Consider the following 14,841-nt stretch of genomic DNA (forward strand, 5'->3'; position numbering starts at 1 on the left):
ATCACTGCATGATAAGGCAAATGCTGCCTTTGTAAAAAGTATTGAATAACTTCAAAATATTAAAATCCTAGCAGCATGAATGTAATTAAGGTTTTAAAATGCACACAGAAAATAAACTGTAACCTGACCTTTTAAAGTCACACCAAATACATAGGAAAGGATTTTCGTTTCACTGAACTGAACAGCCTCCTGTTAGTTCTTTTTCCAAGCTTGGTCGCCAGGTTTCGTTATTAGAAATCACCATGTTAAGAACCCATCACGTCCTTTTTGAGAACCTTGGCAAGCTTAATGCCTCTGTTGACATTAGTAATCATTAATCAGACTTGCTTAGATCTTAGATTTTTTCCCCCAATGGTATGATGCTTTCACTTCCTTATTGGTAAAATGTCCAAAGGTGGCTTGGGGAATTTTTATGCATTATACAGCCATCTATCTATGGATGAAAAAAAAAAACTAAGGAAAGACCAGCCTAAGAGGTCAGTCCCTCCATCCCCTCCCCCATGATCTCAATTTGAGGCAGTGTATAGGGGTTGCAGCAGGAGAGCGGCTCTTTGGCCCTTCACATGTTTCAGATTACAACCCTCAACTGTGCTAGTTGAACTTTCTAAGGGATGGAAATTCAAAGAATCTGGGTGGTCAGTGGATGGTTCCCCTGTCCTTTACTCAAGCCCAGAAGTGGGGAGATTTGGACCCTCTCTGTGTTTCGGTTTACAGCTCCCATCAGCCTCACCCAACAAGGGTAAAAAGAATTATGGAAGTTGTGGCCCAAAGCATTGGGAAGGCCAGACGTCCCAACAATTTGTGAGACAAGATTTTGTGTCCCCCTTTATTCAGGAAGTTTCTCTCAATCCAGCTGGCTTTAGAATGGACCTGCAGCTATGAGGATAAAACAGAGGAGGGAAAAAGAACGCTGCTTGCTACGTCAAACTCCAAAGAGGAAGTAGTCTAGAAATATATTCTACTGCGTGTATTAATTGTTATTATGTGCGTCAAGTTGCTTGACCCTAATGGGATCTTCATGGTAGGTGTTCCCATGGCCAAAAACCAGAATTTGAGCCCAGGTCTCCAGAATCCTAATCTGATGCTCTGTCAGCTATACCACATTGGCTCCAAGGACTGTTTAAGAATATGCTCCTTCCCTTGGCAGCCCCCCCCCAGCTATTCCTCACCAGCCGCCCAGATACCACTACTTCTGCCAACAAGCGTGAAGAACCTCTGCCCACCCCAGACGTTTTGGACTACACCTCCCATCCTTCCTTATCACTAGCCAAGAGGGGCAAGTCCTAAAAATTTGAGGGCTGGTGGCTGCCCACCCTTGTGGGCTAAAAATAAAATAAAATTAAAAAATGCTATATTGGGAGTCCCTAGAAGGAACAGCCTAAGACGGGGGGGCGTGTGTGCGTGTGTGTGTTTTTGTAGGAAAAAGTCTCCTATTCCCCTTGCAATCCCAGAAAGGAAAAGGAAAACTAACGGGAAAGACGAGGCCCCTCGCCCACACCCGAAACAAAGAGGGCAGCGGAGACGGCAGGACGAGAGCTGCGGGGCTCCTCTTACCTTTCCGAAATACTAATCTCTTTCGGGATCTTCTCTTCCGTTAAGGCGAGTAGATTCGGCCGCGCGCCCCCGACTCCGCTCAAGTTGTTGCCATCATCATCATCATCCTCGTTTTTAGTCTTCTGGCTGCTGCTGCTGCTGCTGCTGCTTATGCCGCTTTCTCAGGAACGTGCTTAGGATCGGGGCGAGTCTCTGGGTGGGACGGGGGCCGCTTCTCCCTCGGAACCGGGGCAACAAACAGGTGCCGCCGACACTTCACACCCCCCCCCTCGGCTGGCTTCTCGCTGCCGGCGATCCGCGGCCCCCTCCCTCCCGGGTGCGCGCACCACCGAACAACCGGCAACAATCCTGGAGCTTATCAGGATCATGACCAGGATCTTTGCTCATCGGCACCAAAGTGCACGCCCTCCCCCCCCCCCCCCAGGGTTCCTCCTCCCCACCTCCTTTGAACAAGGGACGGCTGGCGGTTGTTTCTGCCCGGGGCGATTATCCTATTTATTTGCTGATCACACTTATACTAAACCCACACCTCCCGTTCAGCCTGAAGCCAGCAGGCAAGGAGCGGGCGGGGGGGGGGGGAAGGCAAGCAACGTATTGGATCGACATGGAATTCCAACATAGAAAGGCAAATAATGCCATTATTAGCAGCCAACCGCGAGGTACAAAAGCTTCGACACGTTTGCGGGAATTCAAAAGCTCTCGGTCAGGAAGGATGTTGCAAAAATTGGAAGGGAGAAGGGAAAGAAAGGGACTTGATGACGTCCTGAGATCAATGGCATGTATAACAAAAGGTGGCATCTTGAGGATTAGCAGGTCCGTTTCCGTGTGAGCTTTCGGGGAATACAATCCACTTCCTCGAACACAAAATATAAATACCCTGAAATAAATAAATCGGTTAGGCTCCAATAATAATAATGTCCCATCACTTTATTGCCCTGTTTCCCTGAAAATAAGCCCTGGTATGATTTTTCAGGATTCCCCAAAAATAAGCCCCAGTTAAGTGAAACCCTGTCCTCCACCCTTGTGCAGCAACCAGCAGAAGATGGCATGACTGTATTTGAATAAATGTACAGTAGATTGTTGTATATGAAAAAAATAAAACATCCCCTGGAAATAACCCTAGTATGTGTTTGGAGCAAAAATTAATATAAGACCCTGTCTTATTTTCGGGGAAACATGGTACATTATTTATTTACTGGAAGCATTTGTTTCTCTCCGTCAGGGGTCCCAAACAGAAGGACAGAAGGGGGGCTCTTTTGGTTTCCAAGTCAGTTTAGACTACAACTCCTGCAAGCCCCTACCATTGGTCATCCAGACTGGGGCTGATAGGACCTGATGTTGAAAACAGTTGGAGGGCAAAAGTTCCCGGGTCATAGAAGCTGACACCTGATGGTTGGGACAGATGAACAAGTTGCTGGGGCAAACATGAGGTCCCTCCTACAATCCTTGAGCCTCGAAAGCTCAGGAGCTACTTAGATCAATACCTGGCTTACAGTAAAACACACAATTGTCAGAGACCAAAAGTAAAAACAAAGCGTTTTTTCTCTTAGCGGGGCTGGAATTAACTATGGCCAAGAGTTTGTTCATAATTTGTACAACATACAGAGACCCTCCTGGCAGTTTCTACAGGTTCCCTGATCTGCTTGTCTTGTGAATAAATTTGCAGATCAAAGCTTTGGTTAATTGTGAAACATCTCAAGATGCTAGTCCTGTGCGGTTAAATGCATCTCCTTCCCACTTCCCTGGAAAAGCAAATCCCACTGAATGCATTAGAATTTAGTTCTGAGTAGACCTGCATAGAAGGTTATTGTTGTACAACCTTTTTCTCAGCTGAGGAATTCCTTTAACATCCTGAGATACTGCTCTCCCTCCATATACACACAGAGATAAAAGAAAAGTTAACATTACATTTGTTAGAAATTGTTCATTTAATAGTTATGATATGCAAAGGCACTCGTGTGTTTATTTACGGAATTATAACCAACTTTTTCACCAGTGTGTCTGGCAAGGGTAAAGGCCCTGCCACTTGTGTGCCCCTGGGGAAATGGCACAGTTCCAGAGCACCACCAGAACAAAGGACTGGTAAACCATTTCTGAGTATTTTATATGCAGAAAATTCAGGGAGAATCCGAAGAACAGGTTACCTACCTATAACTGTGATTCTTTGAGTGGTCTTTTGTGAATTCACACACATGGGTAAGTAACCTGTTCTACTTCATTGTGGTTTCTGTGAATCACACACATGGGTGATTGACAAGCTCACTTAACAGATGGAGGAATGTCATGCCAAACATCCATTTGGGAGAGCTATCATCTTAAGAGATGATAGCTCTTCCAAATGCTGCGTCTGTTTTTGCCAAATGTCCAGTGTATGTTTTATGAATGTTAGGGGCTGTGACCAGGTTGATATCTTACAGATCTCATGGAGCGGAACACCCTTCTAAAATGCTATGGAGGATGCCATTGCTCTAGTGGAATAAGCCCTCGATGACTGTGGAATTATTATTTCTGCCAGCTGCTATGCTAACTTCATGGCGTTTGTCACTCATTTGGACAGTCATCAAGAAGAGGCATGCTGCCCCAAGCCATTTCCTTGATCTGAGGAAAAGTCTTTCTGATTTTCTGAAGAGCTTGGTTCTGGAATGCCAGTGCTCTGTGTACATCTAGTATGCATAGCTTTCTACATTTCTACAGAGATGTAGATGGTACAGGGACGAAGGAAGACAAGTTTATAAGCTGGTTATGATGGAAGTCTGAGACAATCTCAGGTTTTAAAAAAAGGGGATTCTGGGAAGATAGTGACTTTGTCATAAAATTGGGGAAAGGGTGGATCACTTCTAAGAGCAGCTAGTTCACTGGCTGGCTGTACATGCTGATGCTATTGCTACCAAGAAAACTGTTTTATAAGCGAGGAGGCAAAGGTCTGCAGTCACCATTGGTTCAAAGGCTGATCTGGAGATATTTGCGAAGGCTTTCACAGCCGGGATCTAATGATTGTTCTGGGTTTTTCAGGCTCTTCAACAAAAAAAAGGAAAGTATGAAGCTCAACAAAACTTGGCTCCCAGCAATCAAACATACTATGTGCAAAAGGTCAATGAACTCTACCCACCCACAAGGACAGGGGATCACTACACACAAAAAACCAGCTAATGACACCCATCAACCACAGGACAAGATAATCTCTTCCCCTTAGCACAACAATACACCCACAACAATACACACTAATCACCCATTTACAGGAAAAAGACAAAAGCCTATCTCACAGCCATAAATACTGCACTCCCAAGCCAACTACACCAGAGCACAGGTAGCTGTCCTCTGAAGATGCCAGCCACAGAGACTGGCAAAACATCAGGAAGAACAACCTTCAGAACATGGCCAAAGAGCCCGAAAAACCCAGAACAACCACCGATCTGGAGATCTTCTGCAAAACCAGTGGAAGAGACAATTGAGGTGGAGGTTGTTTAACATCTAGGTAAACATGCCAGAGCCCCTGCAGGAAGCATTTTAATGTGAGATCCTTGCAGTATCAAGAAGCCAGGGATTTGCAGGGCTGGTGTGCCACTATGATAGAAAGATATACTTTAACAGTGAATAATGCTAAGCCTTGTATCTTGAAATGCATCAAGAAATGTAGAACAGTGCTTACTGAAGGATGGACCTCAGACTTCGCTATGGAATATGCAAACGCTGAGAATCTGTTCCATTTGTACATGTAAGTTTTCCTGGTTGATGGCTTTCGAGACTTGTCCAGAATATGTTTTATTGAGGAAGAATGCCCATTACTACTGCATTGTGCCTCTTTGAAATACTTGTACTTTGTTTTTCAAAGATTTTGTCTGCATCTGAGCATATTTTCTGCTCAGAAAAATTGCAGTTTGAAATGGGCACTTAAAGTATTACTCAAGAAAATGATGTAAGGAAAAGAATTGCATGTGTATAGAAGGTTCATATCCTACCTTTGGTTCAGCTTTAATCTTCAGTGATAATTAAGAAATCTAATAAAACAAATCGTGTGGTGCCATGATTAGAAGAGCTTTCTTCTAATTTTTACTCTCCAGAAGCATTCGCTTTTTCAAAGCATGATGACAACTATAGTTGGACACAATGGTTTTAATGCCCACGGAGGAGGGAAGACACACCGATAGTATGAAATGGGGGGGGGGGGTCATAGAAGGAGCCTCCCTGAAGAAAGGGAAAGCATTGCTGGTACACGTGGGTGTCCCCTGGGCAATGGCATGCAGCCAACCAATCCCTTACTTCCATAAGTGTTGCACTGTAAACTTGCTGATATAGATGTCCATGATTTTACATTGTGCATTATTCTGATACCAATAAAGAAATCTACAGTTCTCTAAATGTTTAGTTTGCCCCCAAATCTCCACAGGACTACTGGATTCAAAACATGTGAGCTATGCCCTTGTGGACAGGATTTGAAATATATATACAGTTGTTACACCTAAAATCAGGAGTCAGTAGGGCCCCTCGTGGCCTTCAGAACTTTCCCTAGGCTTAGCTCCCCAATCTAAATAGCACTTTTACAAGAAAAAGGGCCTTTGTGCCCTGTCTTGTTCATATTCGTGTTCTGGAACCTAACCACTAGTCAATGTTAGACTGTGTCCTCTGACACTTAAGAAATTAGGAAACTACTAATGCTAAATCATCCATTTATGCTTCTAGTCCATTAGTACTCTGACAACAATTCTGTAGAGTTTCTGGCTAAATGCAGTTTAGGATTCTAGAAAGAAATGGGATGTGGGTGTGAATCTTTGCGTGGAAAAACCTGCAAACTTGCTTCTGCAACTAATCTCAACATCAGGAGGTTCTGAGAATACTCTCTTTAAGGAGTCACCCATTAAAGTATGCCAATAGAATAAGCTCAAGAAGACATCAAACTTCGTTGGAGCTCTGAGCTAGCAGCTAATATTGGGCATTTTTTTGGAGGGGAAGGAAATTATAAGTTATATATTTTTTTCTTACACCAAAGGGGAAAGGTGCAAATGAGATTTTTTGCTTCGAGTCCTAAAATAAGTTTATTGGGTGTCAATACTATGAACCAAGGGTAGGGGAATTAACAATCTGCTTCGGGAAGCAAATTGTCTTGGGTCAGCTCTGCGCTGACATTCAGCTCTCTCTCAGGGGTCTACAGAGTTTATTTCTATGTAATCATGATTCAAAAAGAGTGGTAGTCAGCATCTGTAGGTCAAACTGAAAAAGTCCAATGTAAGCAATTTATCACCTTAAATTGTGGGGAGCAGGCAGAAGAAAGTTCAGCTGATGATTCCAGTTAAAAAGAGTTCCAAGGAGTCTTGGCAGGCAAAGAATAGTCTGAATTTACAGAATGCATGGCTCTCAGTATGCCCCTTCCAGATGTCCAACTGTTTCCAACTAGTTATCAAGTGATCTTGAGACGCTGTCTTTACTTTTGCTCAAACCTTCTGAGTCTTCCCCCTTTCTTTTAAGCAAACACAGCTCACATCTGCCAGGCTCTCCACATTATCCAAAACTCATTGGCAGAACCCATTGCCAGCATCACCCATTTTCCCCCAAGGCATCTCCAAGAGTGCTGTCAACTGGATCACCAAGTTTCTCTAAAAATGACTTTGCAAGGTGAGACTTAACAGTGAATTTCAATAGGCTCCCCAGAAATCTTACGAAACAGTATCTTCTGGAAGAAAAAGATGGGTGAAATTCAGTTCAAATACTGCAACATTCTATTTGTTCGCTTCTTTGATCATCATAATTCAGTGGCCACGGCAAGGATTCTGTCCAGAAGGAGCATCCTGTATGATGCTGAAGAGTTAAGTTCCAGTGACTATGGCGGAAAGAAAAGCTGCCTTTCCCCAGAGGAAAGGGCAAAGGCTTTCCTAAGTTTCTGTTCAGCAATAATAGCCAGAATTAGGGTTGACTGAAGGCATTTTCTTGCCTGAGATAAACACTCCCCTTCATTCTTTGGTAGAAAAGCTGACTAGATTGGCAGTAGTCTCCTCTTTTATAAAGCAACCATATGTATGAATGTGTGGTAGACATTTTCCAGTAAGGTTACTGGATACATCTTCTCTTCTCTTGTTGTTGCTTGTATTGAGGGCCAGTCCTCTTCACACCAAAGCGTCCTGCATGGCATAACAATTAAATGCTCTAAACAGATATTGCTTCCTTATCTTATCAAAAACTTTCCTAGTGAACTACTTTCGATTGCCTCACTTAATTCAAATTAATCCTCTCTCTCTCATACTCTTTTTAACTCTGGCTTAAAAATATTTTATGTTGATTAATTATTACTGTTGCCTTTCAACTGTTTTACAGCAAGTTGTCATCTATTTCCACCCTTTTATAGATGAATATTTTTAATCTTCTGTAATTTACCATTTTGATCCACACCTTAGCTTTTAATTAAGAAAGATAGAATCTTAGTATTTTGAGTACTCAGTTTCACGAATTCGTTAGAACACTGGGATGCCTTAAACAACATTAGCATCCTGGAGGATGAAGAATGGCAATCTCTTTTGGGTTCATTGAGGAAAGATCTTTTCAGATGGCTGACAAGTGGCAAGCCCAAAATAAAGTGGCAACTTCCTCCACAACATTTAGCCTTGCAGGTGTGCTAAAGAGAAGGGAGGGAGGGCATAGCACCATCAAGAGGAAATCTGTATCTCTGTTCTCAGAAGAGAAAATAATTGAAGCAAGTTCACTGTAGCAGATGTCAAAGAGGCTTTTGCTATCAGGCACCTAATGCTTTTAAAGTATGAAGAAGGGCCTGTTTTTAAGGGGCAGGAGTGTAGAATGTGATAGTGCAGGAGTGGCCATTTAGTGAAAGACAGATCTGAATCAAACTGGCAGAATTTTGTCCTTTGCTACCAAAGGTTACAAATGATGGCTACAAAGGATTAAACATGGTTACAAATGATGAAACAGGTCACAAATGAAGAAACTCTGTGATCTAATTGAGGGGATCCTCTGAAGATGGGTCTTTGCTAAGGGTGAAACTTCCTTGGCATTTCTGGACTTCGCAAACAGTTGAGGCTGCTTATAAGCGGGGGATCAGGCCCTCATGAACACCCTACTAGATGCCTAGGACCATTCTTTCTTCGGTCACCATGAGTAGTTTGCACACTGGCTGTCCCCCATCCCCTGGGGAATTGCGAGTCCCTTGCGATGATTTTTGTCCTCACCTGTCTTTTTGTTTGAAAATAATGCATATATAGGCAAGTTGGCTGTTTGCTTCCTAGAATGAATGGGTTGAGTGACAAAAATATTGGGTAAAAGGTAAAACTGTGGCTCATATTAAATCTTCTGGCTTTTATAAAATCTTATTTTCATTGGATACATTTCCCATAGCCAAGGAGGAGGAGGTAAGGTTTATGGAACAGTGAATGAGTGTTTAAGAGAGACAGATGGGATATAGAGAGGCTCAGATAGGTTTGGATATAGGGTGAGAAATTAGGATTAGGATTAGATATATTTAAAGTAGAGATTATTGTAATTTTATCTAAATGGACTGATTCAGGTAAACGTTATAGAAAAAGAAACTGGTTGAGTTGTATGCAACATAAAGTAACATTACACACCTTTTACATTTTCACTCCTCAATTTTGATCCTCTTTATCTTGTTTTTTTATATTACCATTCCAGACCTTTGCAATTTAAAGTTTTTGAAAATTAAAAATACTTTTGGTGTATTCACCATTTTTTTCCTGGGATCGCATGAACAACCATGTTAGCTGCTTGGCCCCAGGTCTAACAAAGAAAAAAGAACGGGTAGAGAAAAATAGGTTTTAAAAGTTTTCTGGTTAAAGAACTGCTGGTGGCAGTGTTGCCCTAGGACTCACCTTTCAACAAAGGGCTTTAATGAAGATGTTCCTCAGAGTGAGGTGGAAGCTGCCTCAAAAAGCTTATTAGCTTAGTAGTTATTCGTTTTGTTACAACAGAGTAGCAGGGCTGATGAGTTACATACTAAAAGTGGCACTGGGGTAGAAGGTTGGAAGTATGTAAACAAAACAACCTGAACGAGCACATTAGATATCTGACTGACGAGTTGCAAGGTCAGATTGGAGGACTGGAGTCCCTGTGTGCTAATCTAAACTGGCAATCCTGCTGAGGATATCACATGGTCCATTGATACATAGTCCGAGAACAATGTATGTGGTCATTCTAAGAACTCACGACACTTGGGGAAACGTGTGCTCTTCCAGAGTTCCTGCCTGGGAATGGGGATGTGTAGCCTTGGTTAGACTGCAACCTTTCTGGGGAAGAGGGGAAACTAATGTTCCACTAGCAACTTGCTCTTGGGATGTGTCCCAGAGAAGAGGTATACAAAAACTAGCTCGTGCTGGCCAATTGCTTCCCAGTCAGAAATGAACTATTATTTTCTTTCTGTATGAGACAGTAAAGATCCAAAAGCCAGCTCTAAGAAATCTGAAGCAAACTCTGAGGGACTGGGAAGATCTCAGTGAGGGTATTTGGGCCATCCAGGATCGCCTTGCAGTGGTTTTGCACATGGAGGTTGAAGATAAGAATGTGAAGGAGGCCCGGACAGAAAAAAGCTCTCCTCCTGCCCCCAATGTGTTGCAGCTTCCCTGCCTCTAATTTTTCAGCACCAGAGGCAATCTCTGAAGGAGAGGCAATATCTGATGCTGTCAGTTGTGAGGTGGAGGGACTCTTCTCAATCCCAAGGCACCTCACTGTCTTTCCTTTCTGTTTTTCTGATGGCAGCAGGGGACACAGTCAACTTATAGAGGCTCTCCAAGTTGTATCTTAGGGGCAGTGATCTGGAGAAAACATTAGCCTATACAACCTGCTTCACAAAACTGGCACATGGTTAAGTGTCTTCTGTGTCCTTCTTTCCCTTTGGTATAGACAACAGACGGTGAAGCACAGATGCAATACAAAGAGAACAGCCTTCGTCTTTCCTGCTTCTGCCAGATTCATTTCAGAGTGGGAACTGGAGAGAGAAGCGTCCAGGTGTCTCCAGTACTTCAGTAGCAAACAGCCTTCAGTGAGGCAAATGTCTGCCATACTTATCAGTATTAAAACTGGACAATCTCAAGAAGCCAAGACTCTTGTGCCAGTCTTGGATGTTACGTCTTTTGGGCAGTGCAACATGGGACCCTTGAGAGGGACTGATTTCTTTTAACTCTCCCAGGCACTGGAGGGCCGCAGAGTTCCACGTGTCTTGCTTGTAGCATGGCAAGCAAAAGGAGGATAATATATGAAAATGATTTTGGTTTTCTCTTCCATTTTATCTCTAGGTCATCTGATTCATCCTTCCCAAGAGGAATTGTCCATCTGTGTTGCTTGTAAGGATCTGAGTTTGGATGAGGACATGGCAAAATGTCAGTGAGGAAAAGATTTGGGTTTGCTCTGTGTCTTTCTTGACATAGTCAGAGGAGAGGGAGGATCTGTTCTCAGTCATCCCAGAGTACAGGACACATAATAATGGGCTCAAGGTACAGGAAGCCAGATTTTGGCTGAATATCAGAATAAAATTCTTAACCACTAGACCAGTACAACAATGGGACCAATTACCTCTAGAGATGGTGAACGCTCCAACGCTGGAGGCATTCAATAGAAAATTGTACAACCGTCTGTCAGATCTGCTTTGATTTGGATTCCTGCACTGAGCAGGGAGTTGCACTCAGTGGCCTTATAGGGGTCCCTTCCAACTAATTTTCTCTACGATCTTATGACATATACGGGAGCTAGAAGCTGAATTTAACTTTAGATTGAATGATGTGAATGTGCTGCTTGGCCCAAGGAACCCCTGCCCCTCGTCTACTGAAGTCCCTTCCTGCTCATTCTTTCTGCAGGCTGCCAGAAGGTGACTTTGCCACCTAGTGGACTTCTGAGAATATCTAGTTTAGGATGTCCAGAAGATTCATCGCAGGTGCAACTGCTGTGCCTGGCGAGGCTGCGTGAGCACCAAGAAGAAATATCATACAGTACATTCCTGTCCCCACACTTGAATGGAGGATAGCCATTACCCTCTTCTATAACCCTCCAACCCTGCCTTCTACAATCTGTGTTGTTACAGCCATGGCGCATGGTGCCAACACAGGCCAGGACATGCTGCTTCTGTTTCCCTTCCAGATGTAGCCAAATGCCACTTCCTCCATAATACACTCCTTCTCTGTGTTGTTCTGCAGGAATGAACAGGTCTGGTGGGTAAGGCAGGGACAGTAGGGCCTTGAGCTCTCAACACACATTTCCACCACCCCCTCATCACCAGCAGAAGGGGGCTAGTATCAACAGTGGAGAGGGGGATGTTAACTGCTTGCTGATGTAATCTGCAGGCCCACCACAAGGTGAAAACATCCTATTTCAAACCATGAGGTTACCTTCTTTCATCCCACTGTCTGTCAGATTACAGTCGTGCCTCACTTTACGACTGCCCCGTATGACGAATCCGCTTAACGATGCCTTTTTGCGATTGCAAACGCAATCGCAAAACGATGCTTCCTATGGGCAAAACCTGCTGTGTGATTATTTTTCACATTACGACGATCAACGAACAGCTGATCATTGGGTTCCAAAATGGCTGCCGGCTGAAGAAAATGGCCCCCCGCTGTTTTCTAGAACGGATTCCTCGCTAGACAGGCACCGAAAATGGCTGCCGTATGGAGGATCTTCGCTGGACAGTGAGTTTTTAGCCCATTGGAATGCATTAACTGGGTTTTAATGCGTTTCAATGGGTTTTTTATTTTTGCTTTACGATGTTTCGCTCTACAGCGATTTCGCTGGAATGAATTAACATTGTTAAGCGAGGCACCACTGTACTTACAGTAGTTAAGCCAACCGCTGGTTTCTATCCTGCTCCACAACAGATGGATACCAACAGCAGGAAGGAGAAGGGAAAGTGGCCAAGAGGTTGCAACAATAGCAGCATCTCCAGATCGATAGCAGAGCTAAAAAGAAACAGAAATCTCCAGGTTGCAATCTGCCACTTTCCTTCATTCACTTTATACATGAACATAGCTGGGAGTGGGGTCTGGAGGAAAAAGCAGAAGCAGCTCTACTGACACAGTTTTGTGGTACTTCTAAGTACAGATTGTGGATCAAATAGGTACTCTAAGGATGAAGAGGGAGAAGTAAATAATGGTAAACTATAATGTTGAATAGAATAATTTGGTTCACCTCAACCAAATCTGCTTCCTTTCCACCACTGTGTGTAAATGCTCTCTGTGTGTGTGTGTATAATACAGAAAGAGAGATCGAGAGAGATCACAAGAAATATTTCTCTTAAGTGCCTATGTTTATTGTTCAACAATCCCCAGTGTGTTTTGGAAAATATTATTTCTTTCATCAGGGGCATCTATAACTCTAAATAAATGTACAAGATGTTAGCACAGCCCTCCTTCTTTCCTTCCTTCCTGTTGTCCTACCTCTGCTAATCCTTTTATGGTTTGCTGTCACGCTGTTTGGTTTTGAAAGGATTATACAGTGTTCTGTACAAAAGGTGGAATTATTCCATAGTGCTTCTTAACATGTACAGATATATTACACACCACAAGAACATAATTTGTTTTGTTTGGATTATTTCTGTTTTGTTCACAATTTTAAAAAAAATATTTTTTGCTCATCTGGAGATGACAAAACAAGAGGGAAATTGGTACAACAGCCAAAATATTTTTGTTATTTAATGTCCGTTTGCTCCTCTTGCTACTTTTTGTATTAGTTAAAATAAAAATAAATAACTAAACATCCAAATAGATAGCAAATGTGAGAAGACTAACACAGATGTGGCAGAATAATTGTGGTGGGATAATTGTGGTGTAGTGTTGGACTATGACTTGGGAGAGCTGATTCAACTCCTTACCAATGTATAAATCTCACTAGATGATTTTGGGCCAGTCATTCTCCCTGAGCCTGAACTACTTCACAGGGTTGTTGTGAGAATCAAGCAGGGATAAAAGAACCATCTATGATGCCTTGAGCCCACTGGGGAAAGAGCAATGAATGCAAGTACATACAGAAATATTGTCTAAGTGATTTGCAGTAAACTGAGAAAAAGTTTCTGACTCTCATTGTTAAACAATTATAATAAATTTAAAAGGCTCTTTCAGCCCAAATTAGCATGCTAAGATAAATGCTAGGTAGAGATTTGCAGGTGAAAGTGGAACTCTTAGTATGAACATGTGCTCAGATGTACCTTTTTCCTTTATGGTAAGTGTATCTTTGGCTCCTGGGGTTATTATTTTTTCATTTGGGTTTTATTATCAGATCTTCAGTTTGTTTGGTGTTTTTTCAAAAAACAGAAATAGTAAATCCAGTAAGACTAAAGTCTCATTGTGAGACAATAAAGGTTTATTCGCTGATAAAACCTTAGATGAGAAGTGGGCAAGCAGGGCCACATGCCAATGTGGTGGTGGAGGTGAACCCAGCAATGGGCAAAACAAGGGTCAGAGTCCTCCTTGCAGCAAACTCTCCCCTCATATTTGCGTGCAAACACAGTCACGGAACATGACTGTATCTTCATATGATCATTAGCAGTGCAATCCTATTTTTTCAAGTTCTCATTGTTTTCAGTGGCATTTGTGAGCGAGTATTAGATTGCAGCAATCTTATCAATTGAGTAAAGATGCAGAAAGTTAAAGCATATTGTAAATTAGTTTAATTAGTTTGCTGTAAACATAATGAATGATATTAATAACATTTTTCAAAGACGGAGCGGTACTAGTCTGTTTCAGGAGGTAGCAAAAACTAAACTAAACTAAACAGAAATATTGTACGATCTTAAAGACTAGTGATTTATTTCAATATAAGATCTTGAAATAAACTTTCTCAGACAGAGTGCAATATTTTAGCCACAGTTTTCATAGTGATGAAGGGGGAGAAAAGTGTAGAGAAATATAGGCACAGATAATAAGATTTCAAAATGATTGACACAGGTAAATAACTTTCAAAAGAATGAGATTTCAAAGTATTGATTACATAAACATTGTGATGATCTCTTGTTCAAATTGAATTATTTTTGCGACTGTGGTAATTTTTATTAACTATAACTATACCTTGAACATGTCTCATTCTCCAAAACGTTAAGCCTGGTATGAACTCATTGCCAAAAGGAGGTGCTCAAGGCAATATTTCACCATATTTGCCTTCGATGTTTCAATTTGGTCTTCAAAGATTTTTCACCTGAAATATAAGAACAGAACATCATCATAAATTATGGAAAGAAAGGCCTACCTATAAAGAGGCTAGAATAAAATAAGCATTTATAGAGCATTTTATGGCACAAATTTTTAAAAATGGCTGCAGTCATGTATTAGTCCCAGCTAGAGAAGGGCCATT

General features: G+C 42.2%; 1 protein-coding gene across 3 annotated transcripts in view; it reads right to left on the reverse strand.

Annotated features, from left to right (window-relative positions):
- Positions 1 to 1,817, reverse strand: part of TMC5 (transmembrane channel like 5) — a 47,684-nt gene extending 45,867 nt beyond the window's left edge. For 2 of the 3 annotated variants that reach the window (XM_078381237.1, XM_072982879.2), the window contains exon 1: positions 1,555 to 1,752. The gene's annotated coding sequence lies outside the window, so the exon portion shown is untranslated. Of the gene's footprint in view, positions 1 to 1,554 lie in introns of all 3 variants that reach the window. The other variant, XM_078381238.1, reaches the window with a different exon arrangement.
- Positions 1,818 to 14,841: the final 13,024 nt, after the last annotated feature.

Source organism: Pogona vitticeps, chromosome 13, assembly GCF_051106095.1.
Source record: "Pogona vitticeps strain Pit_001003342236 chromosome 13, PviZW2.1, whole genome shotgun sequence".
Classification (NCBI taxonomy): Eukaryota; Metazoa; Chordata; class Lepidosauria; order Squamata; family Agamidae; genus Pogona; species Pogona vitticeps.